Below are 20,751 nucleotides of genomic sequence, written 5' to 3'. Positions count from 1 at the left end.
AGCTGGGATTACAGGCATGTGCCACCTCACCCAGTTACTTTTGTATTTTTAGTAGAGATGAGGTTTCCCCACGTTGGTCAGGCTGGTCTCAAACTCCAGACCTCAGGTGATCCGCCCACCTTGGTCTCCCAAAGTGCTAGGATTACCAGCATGAGTCTCTGCACCTGGCCCCAATATATCTCTTTAGGGAGTACAATTCAACCCAGGACAGGTGGGAGGAGGGAGTTCAGCCACTGTAGGAGTTTTCCCCATCAGAAACTGAGGGATCAGCACCCTCAGGCTCAATCTGCACACCTGCTCGCTCAGCGCACCTGGCTCTCTCTCCTGTGTCCCCCGTCCCCCTTCGCTCAAGACCTAATTCAGGCATTGACACCCAGTCCTAAGGCACATGCCTGTTCCAGCACTCCCGAGGCACAGCTCTCCATTTCCCCATTGCTAACCCACACATTCTCTTGTACTATCTAGCACCTGAGATTTCCCAGGACTGCTTCTAAACCTGCTGTTTACTTGTTTTTAAAAAAATGCTTTATTAAATATTATATAATTAAATATTAAAATTTAAATGTGGAAAATTTAATTTAATATTAATAAGGAATAAGAACTTGTCTTTTTTGTTGTTTTAACACATTTATATGTATTGTGTTTGGAGCAGAAAAGGAGTTTCTCACATAGCTCATTTCACTATTTTTCCAACTATCTATTGTGGCTGCCTAAGAAACCACCATAAAACTTAGTGGCTTATACCATTAACAAACTTTGCCCTTGCTTACATGTCCATAATTTGGGCAGGACCCAGCAAGGGTGGCTCATGTCTGTTCCATGTAGTCACTGAGGGCAGCCTGATAGGGCTAGAGAACCCACTTCTAGGACAGGTAAGTCCATGCTGGAGCTCAGTGGGTACTGTCAGCTGGGGCCTCAGCTCCTCTCCACAAGAAGTCCCTCTGTGTGGTTGATTGTACTTCCTCACAACATGGTGGCTTAGTGCCAAAAGTCAGTATTCCAAGATACAAGAAGTGACAGATTCTAGCCTCTTAAGGACTGTGCCTGAAAACCAGCACAGTGTGGTGGCTGCTGTGTTCTAGCATCAGGTTTGACAGAGGTTGCCCAGATTTAAGGGGTCGGGGCATAGATTGTTCCTCTAAATGGGAGGACTAGCAAAAGACTTGCAGCCATCTTTAATCTACTATATCATAGTGGTGGAGGTCTCCAAGCTTCTTTTATTCCACTTATCACTGGAAATTGCCAACCTAAATAACAAACAGAGAAAGTCTCTCTAAAAGGAAATGATATTTCTTCAGGACTTGGGCATTGCAATGAGGATATGCATTCCATAGTAAGCAATGCACATATTCAGGAAAGTAAAGGAAGGCAAAGCTTTTTAAGGAAAAAATGAGGAGGGTGGTATAATTATTCTGAGATTATTATCCTTGGCTACAAAGAGTAATAACAAGGGTGAGACCAGTCTAAGATTGGACAGGCAGTTGCTAGGCAGATGTCCTTAGAGAAATTTGTTTTGTGTAAGGTTGCAATAGCCTTTGTGCAAGGTTGGGGCTTTTTCTAGTCTTTTGTGATAGTTTTTGTTATCAGGCATTTATGGGTGAGAATCCTCCCTGCATGGCCTTCCCCAACTCTATCTGTCAGGGCTTTTGTTTAAACGTAAGTGACTTCATTTTTACTTTGACAACTTTCACAAAATGTATTTCAGAATGCCCACAATTCAAGATTACTCCACATTCCAAATTATCTTTTCCTTTTCAAAATAAGGTATTCAGCATAGCTAGGATGGAATACTTTTTATAAAGAACCTACCACTTTATCTAAAATCAGCAACTCAAAGCGATTTACCTGATGATCAGTTACCTAATTTCCAGCTAACTTAAACGTCAACATTTTTTATAGCCTGTTTGTATGCACTGTTAAATCCTATGTTTTCTCCCTTTTGGTGGGAAGGGGGTTGTACTTTGAGATATTTTAAGAACACATTTCACTTACTCTTCCAAAAAGCATGTCAGAAAAATTGTACTCTGATATTTATTAAGTGAGAGGCATTTAAAGAGGGTTGGACATGCTTTGTAGCCTTATCTGTGTCTTTTTTTAAATTAATTTTGAATTCTTAAAGGGCCTCTTGCTCCACTCCCTGAAGTCTGATCAATCTGCACCATGGATAGCATATGCCATGAGCATCACTAGGCCCGGTGGTAAACAGTTCAATAATCCCAGGAGTCCCAGGTAAGCCCAGGAGCTGTTGCTGGACTTAAATTTTGGTCCTAGAATTTGCCCTTAGCAATCAATCAAGCTTCTCCTAGAAAGTCACGCTACCACCCAAACAGATGCTTGGAGATGGGAAGGATGCCAGAGTTGCCAGGGCCAAGTGCGAGGGCTAACAGAGACAAGCAGGTGTTGAGTTAGGATAATCCAATAAATGTCAAAAACCAAAAAATTAAAATCCACATCAACTTACTGTTAGCAAATTAATTACTAAGGAAATTTATTTCAAAGCTTTTGGAAACTGCCCCAGATGGGGATGTGAGACACAGTCAGGGTCAGAGTGGAAGCCGCCTGTGTGGACCGGGTTCTTAGTTCTTCCATTGTATGAGTCTCTGTTGAGTAATCTCTATTCACTGATGACATCATCCGGCTTTGAAGTCCACAGCCCCAGGTCTCGGCACAGCACCACCCGTGACATGCGATGGAATTGTGCACAGTTCCTTACCCTCCTGGGCCTCAGGTAATAACAGGGCTCCTTGAAATGGTTGTTGTTAGAATTAAGTGAGCTAATGCTTGTAAAGGCTTAGCCCTGTGCCAGGACAGAGTAAGAGATGAATGAATGCTCCATGCTATTTTTGTTTTCTCTGACCTATCTCTCTCTATAGGTTATAAATCCTCAGTGGAGAGGTGAAGTGGGAACTCGGTCATCTCTAACTTCCTTGCCATATTCCAAAGACTGGAAGGAGCAAAGCTTGTATATGCTTAAGACAATTGCCTTAGAAATAGCAACATGGGTGATAAAACCTCTTATTTCTTTCGATGACTATATTTTTATATTCTCAGAATTTCCTTCTGCTTTTTTTAAAGCTACCTGTTCATTTTTTTCATAATGTCCTACTTTTGCCTATGTACTCTATTTCTTTGACTCACTGAAAAACTTAAACATACTCATTTTAACATCTTCAGATTGCTCTGTCATCTGCAGTTCTGGAATGCCAGTTCTTTTGTGTGCTGGATATTCTCTGCATTTTCTTACTCTAAGTGCATATTTCATGAGAACTGATTTTTGTGGGAGTTCTGAGCACCCTCGGTGGTGGAGACATCTCTGTGCAGTGATTTTGCATTTGCACCTGTTAGAGCCAAGTGGCTCTGACTTCTCACTTCATGGTTTTTTTGTTGTTGTTGTTGTTTTGACACAAACATGGACTCTATGCATCATGGTATTGGCATTTCAAAATCAGTAACCTATGGCAGAGACAGGTTCCCATTTGGTGGCCCCATTCCCTGAAGTGACAGACTCCAAATTTAAGCAGGAAACTCAATTCTAGCTCTCCCCAGTCCCTGGGGCCAGGAGCTGAAGATCAGTCTTGTATCTACTTCTGCCATTGCTCTTAAACTTCCATTCTTGCCTCTGGTTCTGAGCCCATCTTCTTCTGGTATCTGAGGCTTTCCCTTGCTTTAAAGTTCTATTATGGCCAGACACGACGGCTCACCCTGTAATTCCAGCACTTTAGGATGCTGAGGTGGGTGGATCACAAGGTCAGGAATTCAAGACCAGCTTGGCCAATATGGTGAAACCCCATCTCTACTAAAAATACAAAAATTAGCCAAGTGTGTGGTGCGTGCCTATAATCCCAGCTACTCAGGAGGCTGAGGCAGGAGAATTGCTTGAACCTGGGAGGTGAAGGTTGCAGTGAGCTGAAATCACGCCACTACACTCCAGCCTGGGTGACAGAGTGAGACTCTATCTCAAAATAAGTAAACAAATGAAATCCTACAATGTATTTACAATGTTTTGTTACATTGTATCCATCATTTCTGCATGTTCGGTGAAGGGGAAGCATCCTATTTCAATTCAGTTTGTTATATTGACTATAATTTATAAGAAATATATCTGATGCATTTAGCATGGTGATAATGCTAACAAAACTAGCAATGGCTGTTCAATGTATGTGTCACCCTGGTGTTTGTAGCTCCTTTGCTGGCTGTTACATAGATTAATACTTACAACCATTCTGTAGGTTACATATTCATTTTTTTTAGATGGAGTCTTGCTCTGCCATCAGATGGAAATGCAGTGGTGTGATCTTGGCTCACTGTAACCTTTGACTCCGTGATTTAATTGATTGTCCTGCCTCAGCCTCCCAAGTAGCTGGGATTACAGGTACGTGCCACCATGTCCAGCTATTTTTTTTTTTTTTTTGTATTTTTAGTAGGGACAAGGTTTCACCATGTTGGCCAGGATGGTCTCGATCTCCTGACCTTGTGATCTGCCTGCCTCGGCCTCCCAAAGTATTAGGATTACAGGCCTGAGCCACTGCACTCAGCCATGTCTGTCAGATATTCTTATCCCCATTTTATACATGAGGAATCGGGGTTCATAGAATCAAATAAGAACTCAGAATGAACACTTCCCTGCTTTTCAAAAAGGAAAGAGCATAACAGGCTCTGTTCCATCCACCATTGTAGAGAAGCTTCTGGAATTCAGGGCTTCCAGGGAGACCAGCAAGAGTGAGATGGAGGCTACTTCTGCAGTTCACAAAATGCAGGTGAGCAAGCATGGCAGAGACAAATGCAATTGTGTCATGTCTTTTGTGAGCCCATTCAGTTAAATAGTCTTTAGGGAAATCTGAGGGTTACTGCGTCCAAGGTAAGGCCTGCTGAGAACAACCTGAGGCTGTTATAAACCAAGGAAGTGACACTGCTTAGAAAGTGTCACTGCCAGTTCTCAACTCAAGTAAAGCATCGAGGAGTGGAGGAAAAAGGGGAGAGTGTGGCTTTTTGAAGGAAGATGTCCATCACAGTATTATTTATAATAGAACTACAGCAATGCTGACAACATCTCAGGCCCCATCCCAGGACTCTGAGGACCAGAAGCCTGCAAGGATGTGTCTCCCTGGGGCCTCCTGGCCCCTTGTGGGGCAGAATTCAGTGGACTCAGGACCTTGGCAGACACACTTGGGCAACAGGCAGTAACCCAAGCCCCCCAGTAGGCACACGGCCAATCTCTGCAGTAATTTAAAAGTCACTGAAGACACTGGCAAGATAGAGAAGAGGCTTATGGTAAGGGGGAAATGACAGGCTCAAATGGAAACCAGCCCAGTTGCCCCACAGAGCTAATGTTTATGTTTTGTTTTGTTTTTTAATAAACCTAGAAATTGCCCCTCCAGTCTTAAAAGTTGAGAAACTTACATGTATCCTATCTGAGTTCCTTTCTCAGGAAACCAACCCTCAGGGCCCCCAGATGAGACTCCAGACCCCTCACCCAGGGTGATTTCCTTACCATCTCTGATTCCTGTTTTTCCTCACATAGTTAGATTTCTTTCCTGTAATATAAATCCCCAATTTTAGTTGATCAGGGAGATGGATTTCAGACTGATCTCCCATCTCTTCGTCTGCAGCACTGGATTAAAGCCTTCTTCCTTGGTAATACCTGTTGTCTCAGTGATTAGCTTTCTGCATGGTGAGCAGCAAGACCCAAACCTGACCCCTGGCATTTCAATTACAAAATGGATCATGTACCAATTACAACTGTGTAAAATTTGCTTATTTACCAAGCGAAATGAGAAAATGGAAAAGTCCCCTAGGCAGGACAGGGCTGGACAGAGGCAGCCTGTGTCACTGGTCTAGACAATGGCCCTGAACAGCCAGGCAGCCTGGGTCACCAACAGGCAAGGGCTGAGTGGTGCAATAGTGACTCTGCACAGTCTGTTTTTGAGGCCTCTCCAGGGTCTCCTGGGAGCTGAGAGACCTAGAAACGGTCCGGTTTCCAGCTTGAGCCCATGTTGTCCTCCAGTGAGCCAAGAAGCTGGTCCTGCAAGATGCCTTCCCAATTGGTGTCATTCCATGTTCTCCCCCTGTCCTCAAGATCTAAGCAGACAGATGTTTCTTTTTAAAATGAAAGAAAAAATTAGAATGAATTACCCTCTGAGATTTTCTCCTCACTGGGGGAAGGCTGCCCTTTTCTCTGTGTTCCCATAATCCCCTGATTGCACCCTAACTTTGCACCCTGAACCCCAGGTGACTGATGAGTCTGTTGTCTTGCAACACCAGCACCCAGAAAGCAGCGCATAAACCCCAGCCCAGAGCTGGCAGAAACACAGGGAGACCCAGGCAGGCAGACGCATGTCACACCACTGCTGTCACCAAATATTAGTAATGATGAACATGGTAAAAGGTGCCCTGTTTTGAGTCCTAGCTCTGTGACAGCCCTGGCCCAGGAGGCTGGCATGCATTATTTCACTAAAGTTTCGTGATGATACCACTAGGTGAATGTTACAATCCAAAATTATAACAGCAAGGAAACAAACTCAGAGGGATCAGTAAATTGTCCAAAGCCACTCAGGTAGGAAGAGGCAGAGGTAAGAACTGACCGCCGGTGGCTATGATGGCAGGGCCAGGCCCTGTGCTCCATGTGCTGAGGCTCTGAAGCAGGGACCAAGTGGAAATAATCCCTTTTCTCTGTGCAGGAGGGGTCGATGCCCTAAGGCCCCATACAGAGTCCAGCTCTAGACAAGCTTAAGGATGGAGCAGTGAAGGGGGTGGGTCTAACACGAGTCGGGGGGCTGAGTGGAGTCTGTCGGGAATCAAGGCAGGACTAAAACCCACCCATGGGTCAGGTCAAGTTAGGGGCCTACAGAGACCTCACAGATGGGGTTAGGTGAAAGAGGCCCAGTCAGAACTGGCAAGCAGCCACCCAAACCCAGCCCTGACTGTCATGGCCACACCCAGGCAAAGGGGAGGGAGGAGACACCTACTCACCGCTGTCACCAAATCTCAGATTCAAGTGCAAAACCATCGTTGTCCAAACCATGAGCAAAAGCAAGCGAGGACACATCCAGAGCCCCTGACTATCCCCAGCCAAGTGGAAACCTCCGTTGGTCCCGGACCTGCTGGGTCAGCCCACAGGGGTTAGATGTCACCAGCAGCTGGGGTGTGGCTAGTGCAGGCAGGGACATGTGGGAGACCCTGCTGCAAGGACAGCATACACTCTAGTTTTTCTTGTACTCCCTGGGTCAGAATTTAGGCTGGTAGAGTGTGTCCCTGAATGTCTGATGAGCAGGTGGGTGGGTGGGTGGATGAATGAATGAATGAATGAATGGCTTCCCAACAGATGATGCCGAGGGACCCCACCCTGAGCTTAACCAATGAGCAAATAAGCCAAGGGATGAATTCCCTTGCCCTCACCCCGCCCCTGCCTTCCCTGGGTCTGGTCTGGGACATGGTTAGGTGGCTTCTCCATGGCAGGCCCCCAGTGGAAGCAGGACAGGCTGGAGAGGTCACACATGCATATCTCTCTGGCTCTCCCTCCCTCCCTGCTTCCCCGAGTGCTCCTCACTCCCACCCACTGGGGCTGGACCCTCTCACAAAACACAGCACACAGGGCTCTGCCTCAGGATCCACTTTCTAGAGAAGTCAGGCTGAGGCTGACAGTCCCTCCACAGGCACACGGGACTGTGAGCTCCGTGCTGGCAGGGACTGCGTCCCAGCTGTGGAGAACCTCCCAGCACCCAACAGGGAGCACAGTCCATGCCTGGCGTGTACTGGACTAGACTGGGCAGCATCCACAGCGGCATAGCGTCAGGTGGGATGCCAGAGACAGAACAGGTGGGAAAGCAGAGGGCAGGAAGGCCCTGTATCCCATGGATTGACTGTCGTCGGTGCTATAATTATCTCCATTTCACAAAGGTGGTTTGGAAGGGTTTGCCTTGCCAAGGGTCACAGTTAGTGAGACAAGAACTGAGCCACAACCCTGGCCCTGCCTGTCCACCTGTCCACCTGTCTATCTGTCCTCCTATCTGCCTGTCCACCTGTCCTCCTGTCTGCCTGTCCTCCTGTCCTCCTGTTCACCTGTCCACCTATCTGTCCTCATGTCTGCCTGTCCACCTGTCCACCTGTCTATCTGTCCTGTCTGCCTGTCCACCTGTCCACCTGTCCTCCTGTCTGCTTAGTCTGCCTGTCTTCCTGTCCTCCTGTTCACCTGTCCTCCTGTCCACCTGTCTACCTGTTCTCCTGCCCTTCTGTCCATCTGTCCTCCTGTCCACCTGTCCATCTCTCTTCCTGTCTCCTGTCCACCTGTCCACCTGTCCTCCTGTCCTCCTGTCCTCCTATCCTGTCTGCCTGTCCTCCTGTCCACTTGTCCACCTGTCCTCCTGTCCACTTGTCCTGTTTGCCTGTCCTCCTGTCTGCCTGTCCTCTTGACCACCTGTCCTCCTGTCAACCTGTCCTCCTGCCCCTCTGTCCGCCTCTCCACCTGTCCTCCTCTCTGCCTGTTCATCTGTCTTCCTGTCCACCTGTTCACCTGCCCACCTGCACAGCCCGTGCTTTCAGCCTTGACATCTCACCAGGTGCCCTGCCTGCTACTCATCTGGGTGGCTAGCACCACCTGCAAGACGGGGCATCTAGGTTCTGGGCACCTTCTCTCAGTTCCCCCTGGGAGGGTGGCAGCAAAGTCAGCTGGAGGAGGAGGGCCTGGATGCAGGGGTGGTGGCTACAGGCAGCATTTGTGGGGCAGACAGTTATTGAGACCTGCTAGCAAATGACAGCCGAAGACACAGGAGAGGAGGCTCTCCACAGAGTGCGGAACCGGCCTGTGTTCCTGGCACATCTTGGAGTGCCAAGCTCACAGGCCTCATGGCCGTTTGCAGGTGTTTGTGCATTATGGCCCTTTGGTGGGGAGAAAACAAGGCCAAGAAGCAGAACACATAGAGTCAATAACACAGCAGGGCCACAGCAACAAGGACCCAGCCAGGCAGGCAGCCTCAGCCGCAGGAAAATGAACCGTTTTAGCAGAGCAAACAGGCCCCCAGAGCTCCTCCGCAGGACGGGGGATGCGAGGATGGGATCGGCCCTCACCCCCACTTCGGAAAGTGTTCTTTGGGTCACATTGATCCTGACTGCCGGAGACGATGTGCTATTGACTCTGAGAGAAACACAACATTCTCAGCCAAAATCACAGGCAATAAAGACAACGGTGACTGAGTGGGCTAATGCATCACCTGCGTACACAAAAAATAACATCCAAGCCCCAGAATTGCAGGGAAGGGAGAATGCCCAGGCAGCGCTCAGAGGCAGTGCTTCCTGAGCTCCAGATCCCTCCTGGATCTACGTCCTGGGGAAGGCACAGGACCCCGAATCCAGCTCAAATCAGGAAGGAGCTCTCCAGACAGAACGGGTGGGACAGGTGGAGGAAAACTCCAGTGATGTCCAGAGAGGAGCAAGGCACTTATCAAAGCTTCGGGCTCTAGAGCTGAGACTGGCAAACCACGGCCCACCCATGAGACACAGCCTGTGAGCTAAGAGTGGTGTTCACATCTTTACAGGATCAGAAAGAGAAGATGTTGGAAAATGAGAAAGAGGGAGAGAGAGAGGGAGGAGGGGAAGAGAGAGAAGAGTCAAAGCCCAAATGTGGTCTGCAAAGCCTCTCTAGCCCTGTACAAAACAAAAACACAAAGGTTTGTCTCTGTGACATGGAAGGTAAGACGAGGCTAGAAACGGGTGCTGTCAAAGTCAGCAGTTTACAGGATAGAGAGCGAGAAAGCCTGGGAATGTTGAAGTCAGGGTGTCACTCCCAAGTCCAGGAGCTCCAGAGAGGCCAGTGAGCCCCTTATAGGGCATGAGAAGAGAGTGGGGTGAGGTGCTTGGGAGCCCCGTTTCCCCGTTCCACTGGGAAATACTTGGGGGCTGCTCACATCCAGCCATAGACGCAAACTCTGGAGGTGACGCCGCCCAGCAGAATCTCCTGCAATGGTGGAAATGAGCCAGGTCTACCCAATATGGCAGACACAGCCACACATGAATACCAAGCACCCGAAAGGAGGCTCATGCACCTGAGAAACTGCATTTTATTTCATCTTCACTAATTTAATCTCTGCTCGCTATGCATGGCTGGAGGCTCCTACATGGGAAAGTGCCACAGTTCACCCAGACTTTGAAGTCCAGCTGTGACATGTCTCTGTGTGGCCTTAGACACGCTGGCTGGCTTCACTGTGCCTCAGTTTCCTCTTCTGTAGAATGGAGATAATAACAACACCTGCCCAGGGTTGTTCTGAAGACGTGTGGGTCACTTCACATGGAGCACTGAGAGTAGGCGGCACCCCTGGGGCACTCTGCAGTGTCACGAGCCATCCCTGCCCTCGGCCCAAAGATGCAAGGGTCAAGCTAATGAGCAAGCCAGGTCCCTGTCCTCAGGTAACTTCACAGTCCAGCAGGGGAACTGGATGCCAGTCAAATCACTGGGCAAACCAATGTCAAGTCGTGACCGAGGCAGGGGTGCTGGGAAGGACATGGGGATGGGCCAAGTGGAGTAGGGAGAGGCAGGCACATCCGAGGCAGCGGTGCTTGGGTGGAGCCAGGAGGAGTTGACAGACAAAGGTTATTCGGCACAACCACGGCAGGTGCAAAGGCCCCATGGTGGGAGGGACTGTGACCGGCACAGGGAAGGCTGCTGCTGCTTGAGGGCAGATCACACAGGCTGGGGTGGGTTGGAGGCCAGAGTGGGGTTGAAGCTACATCCTGCAGGGTCTCAGGGCTGTGACAGGGTGTTTTCCTTCATCCTAAGGGTGGTGGGAAGACACTGAGAGGTCTCTCAACCCCAGTGCATTTTTTTTTTTTTTTTGAGATGGAGTATCGCTCTATCCCCTAGGTTGGAGTGCAATGACCTGATCTTAGCTCACTGAAACCTCCACCTCCCGGGTTCTTGTGATTCTCCTGCCTCAGCCTCCCAAGTAACTGAGATTACAAGCACATTGTAATTACAGCCAGTGCCAAAATACAAAAATTAACCCCCATGCCTGGCTAATTTTTGTATTTTTAGTAGAGATGGGGTTTCACCATGTTGGCCAGGCTGGTCTCGATCTCTTCACCCACGTCTGCCCACATTGGCCTCCCAAAGTGCTGGGATTACAGGCATGAGCCACTGCGCCGGGCCCCCAGAGCACGTTTTAGTGATGTGCTGGGAGTCCCTTCTCCAGGTGGACAGATTAGGGTCTGTCCTTGTCCCTTCCCCAAACCACCTCTGCTCCTGGCCACCAAGGCTGAGAACACACAGAGAGCACAGAGGGCTGACGCCCAGCAGGAGCCCCCAGCCACAGCCTTGTCCATCCTCCCCATCGCTGACCTGGCATCGCTGAGCACTGCTCTCCTGCACCCGGTACTTCTGAGCAAGAAGAACTTTCTGGTGGTGGAAACTGAGGACCACCAGAGCAGAGGGGACCCCATGGGGAGATGTGTGCAGGCCCCTGCATGCCCACCTCATTCACCTGAATGATGCCTGCACTGCCTCCAGCTCAGTTGCCATCCCCCACCTGGCTCCAGTGGTCTCCTCCATGCTGCCTCTCCCAGCATCTCTGGCTCTGCAGCACATCCTTGGGCTCTGAAAACAGAACTGGAGGGTTGATGACATGGAATCCTCAGAGCCAGGAGCCCAGAGTAACTGTACCCAACAAGCCGCCACCCACCTCCCGGAAGCTCCCCCTGGGCACTCAGCCTGAGCAGAGGGTTGGGAGCAGCAGTGAGGACCCGGCACTGCACGCTGGCTGCTGAAGCTGTGACTGGCCCAGAGCACTCAGGGAGGGACCCCATGGCTGCTGCAGGGCACCCATGCAGGGACCCAGGTCAAGACCATGCAGAGGAGTGCGGCCATGGGCCTGTCCCAGTGGAAGCTTGCTCTGGAGTCTGCACTTGAGGATGGCGGTCCACAGCCCACCTCAGCACCTTCACTCCCAGGACTGGCAGCCCACATAGTGCAATGCACTGTGCCAGCCTAAGTGCCCTTGGAAAGGCTTCTGCTGGGTCACAACCAGCCTCACACTCCAGCTGTGTCTGTGCATACGAGTGTGTGCTTAAGGCGTGGACACCGTATGTGCATTGTGTTGTATGTCTGGGGTGTGAGATGGTTTTGCTCTGTAGTCCCACCCAAATCTCATCTCAAATGGTAATCCCCCTGTGTCAGGGGAGGGGCTTGATGGGACGGGCAGACTTCCCCCTTGCTGCTCTCGTGATAATGAGGGAGTTCTCACAAGATGTGATGGTTTAAAAGTGTTTGGCAGTCACCCCTCACACTCTCTCTCTTGCTGCCGTGAAAGACGTGCCTTGCTTCCCCTTTGCCTTCCACCGTGATTGTAAATTTCCTGAGGCTTCCCCAGTCATGCAGAACTGTAAGTCAATTAAACCTCTTTCCTTTATAAACCACCCGGTCTCAGGTAGCTCATTAGAGCAGTGTGAAAATGGACTAATGCAGGGTGCATGTGAGTGTGTGTGTTGGCTTGGTTTCAATTAGGGAGGGAATGTAAGGAAATCAGAAAATGTTTCTAAACATTTCTTGTCACCTGGTACCCCCGGTCATCCCAGTCCTCTTAAAAGTCACTGTAGATAAAAAGTTCCTCCCCATGAACAGTTGTTTAATGTTATCGAATAAGTAGGAAGATAAGCTGGGGCACTCACTGGGAGCCTGCTGGGCTGGGACCAGCATAGGGCAGCTTCCCAGCAAACCTGTGAGTGCTGAGAGTGCCATGCACATGCGCCCACCACACGGCAGCCTGGCACCCGCCACCCGCCACCTGCACTCACCTCCACCTGCTGCAGTAACAGACTCACAGTGATTATCCCAGCATTCTTGAGGTCGGAAGTCTGAGGGGGTCTTCCTGGGCCAAAATCAAGGTGTGGGCAGAGCTGCATCCTTATGAAGGCTTCAGGGAGAATTGGTTCCAATGTGGCTTTCTTGCTTCCGGAGGCTGCAGCCTTCCTTGCCTGGGGGCCCCTTCCATTTTCAAAACCAGCACCCAGCAGGTTTAGTCTCTCTCACCCCTCTCTCCTATGGGAATGCTTGGCAATTATGTTGGACTCACACAGATAATCCAGGAGAACCTCCCACTCAGGGCCAACTGATTAGTAACCAGATTCCACCTGCAACCTCAACGCCCTGTAATGCCGTGTAACCTCACATGCTCACAGGTTATAGGGATCAGGATGGGGATGTTTTGGGGGCCATAATTCTACTGACTGTACCAACATTCACCCTTCCCTAGCAAGACATTTCTCTTTTGCACCCTGTAGCCTTAAAATAAATGGCTGAAGAGCAGAGCTTTGAATGCAGATGATCCTCCAGGTCTCTCAGCAACTGCTACGTCACCTGACCTAGCGATCCCCTCAAAATCTCCCATCCAATCCAACAGGCCCATGCTGCACACACACGCAGGCGGGGTCCCAGCAGGTACAGGAGAAGAAGACAGCCCACCCTCACCCGGCACACTTGCCACCTGCCTCTGGGGAGCCATGAGCCTGAGCCCTGGGTGTGAACCATGCTCCGGACCCCCACCATGGGCAAGGGCACCCACCCTATGCCCTGCTTGTCTTCAGAGTGTCGGTAACAACCATGTCTGCCAGGCCAAGCTGTCAAAAGCATCAAGTGAGATCATACCTACAGGCTGTCAGGCCAGACAAGGGTTTTGGAAATGTTTCTATCTCTGTGTAGTTTATGAATCTGCTTGGGAAGAGCCTTTGGGTGGTGGAGTCCTGGTCCAGGGCAGCGGAAAAGGGGTGAGCACCGGCCTTTGTAGCCTCCCAGTTCACCCTCCCCACGCCCGATGAGGCTCAGAGAGATTAAGTCACCATTTCCATCCACCCAGGCCATGCGTAGAGACTTGGATTCGAAAGAGGGCTGCTTCCCTCCAGCATGCAGACCCTGCTGAGCAAGGAGGTGAGAGCTTTCAGGAGCTGCAGGGTCCTGGGGCTGAAAAGTCTTTTTTCCTTGTTCCTGGGATACATTCTAGATACAAAAGTGACGCTGTCAGCCTTTGTCCTATGCTCCCTCCTCACCTACTGGCTGGATTCCCAGGGACTTTGTCTGCAAAATAGAATCACAACACACTTATTTGGAGGAGCTGAAAGGTACAGCCAGACTGTGCTGTGATTAATACCTTAATCTACAGACTCCAGGCCGGGAGCTGGAAGCCTTCACCCAGAGAGGGCCCTTGGGGTGGGGACCGCCCTGCCTGAGGATGCTGGGAGCATTCTGCAAGGCTGAAATCCCAGGATCAGAGCTTCAGGCCAGGCTCCATCTCTTAGGAGATATTTTGGACACCTAAATCCCAGCTACATCCCAATGTCCCCAAAATAACCACCAGCTAGCACTTCTGAAAGTGCTGGTTGTTCTGTTTCCAATCAAACTGCCGCCATCTGACAGCTGGCCTGGAGGAGGAGGCTGTGGGAGCGTTCCGGGTCTCGTGGATCCAGGTCCACTTGCCACAAATCCCGGGTTGCCTTTGAGCCCCATTTTCCACATCAGATGTATAAGGACCCCAATGGTGCAATGGGGTTTCTTAAAATTGAATTAAATAAAATACTCAAGACCTTTTTGAAGAGTTTTGCCGCTTAAAGCTTCCAATGAATGATGCTCCGTGATGGGGGAGGGGAAGGTGGGGCCGCCAGGAGCACCCACAACCTCTGAAGGCCAGACTTGCCCCGGCCCATCTGGGTACCAGCTGTCCACTGACCTGGGATGTTTGTTTCCTCCCTTATCGACGCCCCACTCCACTGGGCAGATTCCAAGATAAACCTCAGCCCTCAACTGCAAACTCACCTCCTTGAGGAACCTGCTTTGATCCCTGGCTGACAGATGCTATGTCCCTCTTCTGTGTTAATATCTGCAATTCAGGGTGGGGCTCATGCCTGTGATCCCAGCACTTTGGGAGGCTTAGGCGGGAGGACTGCTTGAGCCCAGGAGTTTGAGACCGGCCTGGGTAACATAGAGACACAATCTCTAAAAATAAAAGAAAAAAAATCTGCAATCCATTCATCACATCTTATTGCATCACTTCCCATATTCTGTTCATTCTGTGTTCTGTCCTCCATTAGGTATGGCCCACTCCTCACCCATCTTCAGCCCCCTCTCTCCTCCCATCCTCTTCCCCCTTCTAATCTCTCTCTTTCTCATTCTCTCTCTTACCATCTCTCTCTCTTTCTCTCTTTCTCTCTCTTTCTCCTCTCTCTTTCCCTCTCTCTCTAACTCTCTCTCCCTCCCCCCATACATGCAGCACTGGGCATTGCATGGGCAGCTCAAGAGTCTGGGCCCTGACACGGTCCCAGCCAGCCCTTCCCCTGGGACTCACCCAGCTTCCCTCATCCCCAGCCCTGGGGGCACTTGACACAGTTGCAGCCAGCCCTTCCCCTGGGACTCACCCAGCTTCCCTTTCCCCCAGCCCTGGGGGCACTTGACACAGTCGCAGCCAGCCCTTGCCTTGGGACTCACCCAGCATCCCTTAACCCCAGCCCTGAGGGCACTTGACAGAGTTGCAGCCAGCCCTTCTCCTGGGACTCACCCAGCTTCCCTTTCCCCCAGCCATGTGGGCACTTCCCATGTGGTAGCATGGAATATCAAAACAACGTGCTCTCAAGTGTTGAGCCTAAATAAAATTAACAGTTAATATAAGTAACTGCTTCTATCAGGGGTGCTCCTGAGTGAAACTGACCCTTCCGTCTTCCTGTGAATGTCGGCAGGTGCAGAACACAATGTCCACTAGTGGGAGTGTGGAGTCACCACCACCATTTGTTCTGGGGCACCCACAGTGCTGTCCAGCATCGCTACCATATATCAGGACCAATATGGCACCGCAAAGAAGGAAAATACCTTAAAAAATACCACTAAGGTTATTTTGAACTATTTAAACTATTGCCACTGACCAGAACTTCCAGGATCCTGCTTCCTCATGTCCCGAGGATAAAGTATAAGGCATTATACCTAAGTGATATTATTTATTTTTGAGCACACGGACACTTGAAAAATATCCTGGGGACCCCTGGGGTCAGCAGACCAGACTCAGAAAGTTTCTTCCCTAAAAAGAGGGTTGGTTTCTCTCCTTTCACAGGGGCCCTCTCATTTCCCCCTGGAAACATTCCACAGGCTTCATATCCAGGGAGAATAAAGTGCCCACAGCACAGTGTCCAGGCAGCTCTCACGCCTTCCTGCCCCAGCATCCTGCCACCGCTGTGCCCGTCTCTCTCTGAACACCAGACGCCCACGTTCCTTCAGCCCCTCTGGCGTGCTGCGTTTGTTCCAGGGGAAGAGCCTTGCCCTGCTATGCTCTAACTGAGCACGCTCTGCCCTCAGACTTTTGCCCACCTGGCTCCTTATTCTGCTTAGAAGCCTCTCCTGTCCTTGCAGTTTCTTCCCACCCAGTCTCGTTGCCTGATTTTGTTGTCATGGCAGCATCTGTCATGATCAGAAGTTCAGTATTGGTTTGTGTGAATGTTTACTTTCCATCTCCCCACTAAAACACAAGGTCCCATGAGGGCAGAGACTCCTTTTCTCCAGGAAACTCCTGTGTCCCCAGTGCGCAAACTGTGGGAGACCCCACTGGGTCCTCAGTAGACTTCTATGTTGTTGTCATAAGCCAAGACGTAGGCTGGAGGTGGGGAGCTGAGTGGAGGGGAAGGGACAGTGTGCCACCATCCCCTCATCCCTCCCTTCTTCCTGCTGACACCTGAGTGAGAGTGGATTGGCCGGTCCAAGCAGATCTTACAACTTAGGGGATGTGGAGCCCGGGACATGGGGAAGCAGGATGCTGGAAGTTCTGGCCAGTGGCAATAGTTTAAATAGTTCAAAATGAAGGTACAAGTTAAGTCAGTATTTCTTCTTCTGGTAAGGACAGACTAGGCAATTATGACCAATTCTCCAAACGAACACAATTAGAATATCTGGGCAAAAATGTCTTCTTAAAAATTGTTACAGAACTAATAAGATAGTGAAAAATTTACAGGCCAGAATGGCAGGAAAATGGGAGCCAAGCCTTCCATGTGTGGCTGCTTTCCTCCTGGGGGCACTTTGCTGATCCCACGAGGATTAACAGAGAGGCCAAAAGACAGCAGCGCTTTCACAGCCATGCGGGGTGCCAGACAACAGGGAAGACCCCGTGAGGCCCCTGGTTTTAGTTGAGATACCAAAGGGCTGAATGCGAGGAGTGGTGAGGAACTAGAACAGACAAACCCTCTCAGGAAATGGAAGTGACATCTTATCATCTCAACACCTGGGGTTGAGTTGGGGTGATTCAGAACTCAAGTGCTAAAAAGCAATGAAAAGAAATGTAAGTCACCTCTGAAAGAAGATAATATCATTCTAAGCCTTAATTTATTCCTCTAAACAACTTTTAAAAGACAACACCATGCACAATTTCAAGGAGTCAAGACACTATGAACAAAACCAGCAGAAACAACAGACAATAGAAGTAAACACAGGGACTCTAGATATTGGAGTCATCAACCCATGCTTCTAAATAGCTATGTTTATCATATTTAAGGAGATAAAGGAAAAATTAGAAATTTCAGTACATAAATGAAAATTCCTTTTTTTAAAATGGAAAAAACAAAATTAAGTGGATGGATTTTAAAGCAGATTAGACATAGCTGAAATGAAAATTAATGAAACAGAAAGTCAAAATACAATGTCTGGAATAAAAAAAAATAGAGCTACCACATGATGGAAAACATGGAAGAATGAGTATGAAATAAAAAGAACATAAGGAATAGGCTCAAGATCCTTGTAATAACAGTCCCAGAAAGATCTGGGAAACTAGGCAGGTAAGAAAGAAAATCTGAAAAGATAATGGCTGAAAAACTTTTGAAGTTGATGAAAGACTTCAAGCACAGAAGCAAGAAATCTTATAGCCCCCTATCAAACAACAAACAAACAAACAAATAAATAAATAAAAGAAAATCCCAACCAAGCTATATCAGAGCAAAACTGCTGACAACCATAAACCAAGAGAATTTTTTTTTAATTAGAGAAAAAGACACATTACCTTCAAAGAGCAACTATTAAAATAATAGCTCCTTTTCAACAGCAACAATAAAAACTAAAACACAATGAATGATATCAAGTGCTGAAAAGGAAATAAGTGCAACCAAGGGTGTTAAGTACAGTGAAAATATTCTTTTAAAATTAAGGTTAAATAAAAAGAATTTTTATACAAACAAAAAAATGAGAATTTATCACCAATAGATCACATTAATGGAAATACTAAAGACTGTTCTATAGGCAGAACAAAAATGATCCCAGGTGAATGTTAAGAGATGAAAAATAAATAAGGAACAAAAAGAGTGAGTGTGTGTCTGTGTTTCTGTGTGTGTGTATAATAATAATGCCTCATTGGGCTTAAAATGTAGAGAGAATTAAAATATACAACAGCAATGCCATACAAGAAGGAAGGTGACAAATGAAACTTACGTGTTTTTAAGCCCTTAATTGTCCAGAACAAGGGTAAAATAACAAAATACTTAACTTTAATAACTCAAGAATGCTTCTTGCAATATTCAAGGCAACCACTAAAAGAATGTTCAAATAGTCTAAAACTTTCAAGTTAATGGTGGTAAATAATAAAATATATAACCCCTAAAATGCAATATGGGAGAGAAAGAGAAAACAAAAAAGGGAAAACTGAGACAAGTAGGAAACACTTAGTAGATTTAAACCCAAATGATCACTCATGACATCAAGTCATTACACCAAATGCATAAGCACTAATCTCTCCAGTTAAATATGAAGACTGCTGCATTTAAAAAAACCAAGATTCAACTATATGCTGTTGATAAAAGACACAACTATAACATTTTGACAAATGTAAAGGGAAAACACACACATACACACACACACACACACACACACACACGTATATGAAATGTAAACACCTACCAAAGTTGTTTTTTCTTTTAGCTGTGGAACTATGTTGATAGTTGATAAAATAGGTTTTCGGGGCATAAAAAGGAACACTTTGTAATAAAGTTTTCAATACATCAAGAAGGTTTTAAAAATATAAATTTATGTGCACCTAGTAACAGATGCTCAAAACATTTAAAACAAAAATTGATAGAACTACAGGGAGAAATAAACAAACCCACCATCAATTGGGGTATGTTTATATGTGTCTTAGTAACTGAGAGAACAAGCAGAAAAATAAAATCAGCAAAGATAGAGGACACTTGAAGAACATGAATGACAAAGTAAAACTAAGATATATATGTAGAATACACTTCCCAATGAATAAACTCTATTTTCAAGAACTCACATCAAACACTGGCAAAACTGCGTGACATCTTGGAGCATCAACAAAGGTTCCATAGCTCTCAAAGGGATGAAAAGATGTCAAGTCTTTTCCGCTATGACAATTTTAGAAAACGAGAATCAACCGTCCCACCTTTGGCAGAGCCTGGGAGGAAGCTGTGGCCACCCTAAGATGGGATGAGAAGAAATCCGCCAAAGGCTGCATGTGGCCTGCAGGGTCCCTGCAGAACTGGGGAGCACTCCAACTGCAGGTGGTGCCTGCACTCAGTCATAAGCCGTCCCCCATGTGTGCCAGCAAGAAGGGTGGGGCCAAGGGGCACCACCTGGATGGTACAGCCCAGTGACTGACAGCTGGAGAGGATGAGCACAAAACGCAGTCACCTCCCCAGGCCACTGCACGTGAGAATCAAGAGCACTGCTCCCATTCTCAAGAACAAGGTAAGAATCCACTGACTCGGGGAAGGGGAGGAACAGAGGACATCTGCCATTGACTGAGGGGCAGGAAAATTCCTCTACCCAGAATCCCACGAGGCAAAGAGCTGATACCCCTCCTGGAAGAGAGGAAGAAAACTCTCTCCTTCCTAAGACCTGTCACACATACCAGACAGAGTTCAGCTACCACAGGGGGGAAGCCAGAGAGCCAGAACACAGTGAGGGCCTCACCCCAGGCTCTCTCTTGGGATGATCCAAGCAGAGGGACAGGGCGGTGACAACCATACCTCTTTGGAGTCTCAGATTCAGGGCTATCTCCTTACGGTTCTCTCTCCAATCCCTCAAAATAGCCCTCTGTCCCCTGACCCACTTCAGTCCCTACAGTGACATGAAATCATGACCATTCACCTGTTGCCCATTTCCTGTCCGCAGCCTCCACTGGAACAAGACCTGGAGTGCAAGGGCTCACCTCAAGTCCCGTCTGGCTGCTGAGGCAGGCTCTGCAACCACCTCCTGAATGAAGGACTGGGAACTGCCACTACCTGTCATGAAAGGACCAGTTATTAAGTGCCTACTGTTTGCCAGGCATTGGACTTGTCCCTTAACCCACACAAGGGCCCCATAAGATCAATATTTTTATTTGAATTTGCAGAAGAAGGAACAAAGCTCGGGGGGGCTGGCACAGCTGATGTGTGGAGAACTGAGCTGTTAGAGACAGAATGCTTGTTCCTAGGTACTGCAAGGAAAACAGCATTCAGACAAAAAGTTTTCTCAGCAAAGCAATTTTACTTTCTGCAGAAAGGATGCTCCCTTTAGCTATCTTGCCACAAGAGTACAATGAACAAAGGAAAGGCGGGTCCTTTCTTGTGGCTATCTTGCCACAAGAGTACAATGAACAAAGGACCATTGGGTCCTTACTGCTGTGTCCAGTCTCCATTGGTTGGAACCAGATCTTACAATCTAAACTGAACCTGATTGGCTAACAACTCAAAACTTTTCTAAATAGGTAAAGGCAATGGAGAACAAAGGAAAAGAAGAAGTTGCTTGCAAAAGGACCT

The sequence above is a fragment of the Aotus nancymaae genome, unplaced genomic scaffold (assembly GCF_030222135.1).
Source record: "Aotus nancymaae isolate 86718 unplaced genomic scaffold, 86718_ANA_hifiasm-v0.15.2.pri h1tg000076l, whole genome shotgun sequence".
In the NCBI taxonomy this organism is placed as follows: Eukaryota; Metazoa; Chordata; class Mammalia; order Primates; family Aotidae; genus Aotus; species Aotus nancymaae.
The sequence above is the reverse complement of the archived record's forward strand: the minus strand, read 5'-3'. Positions refer to the sequence as shown.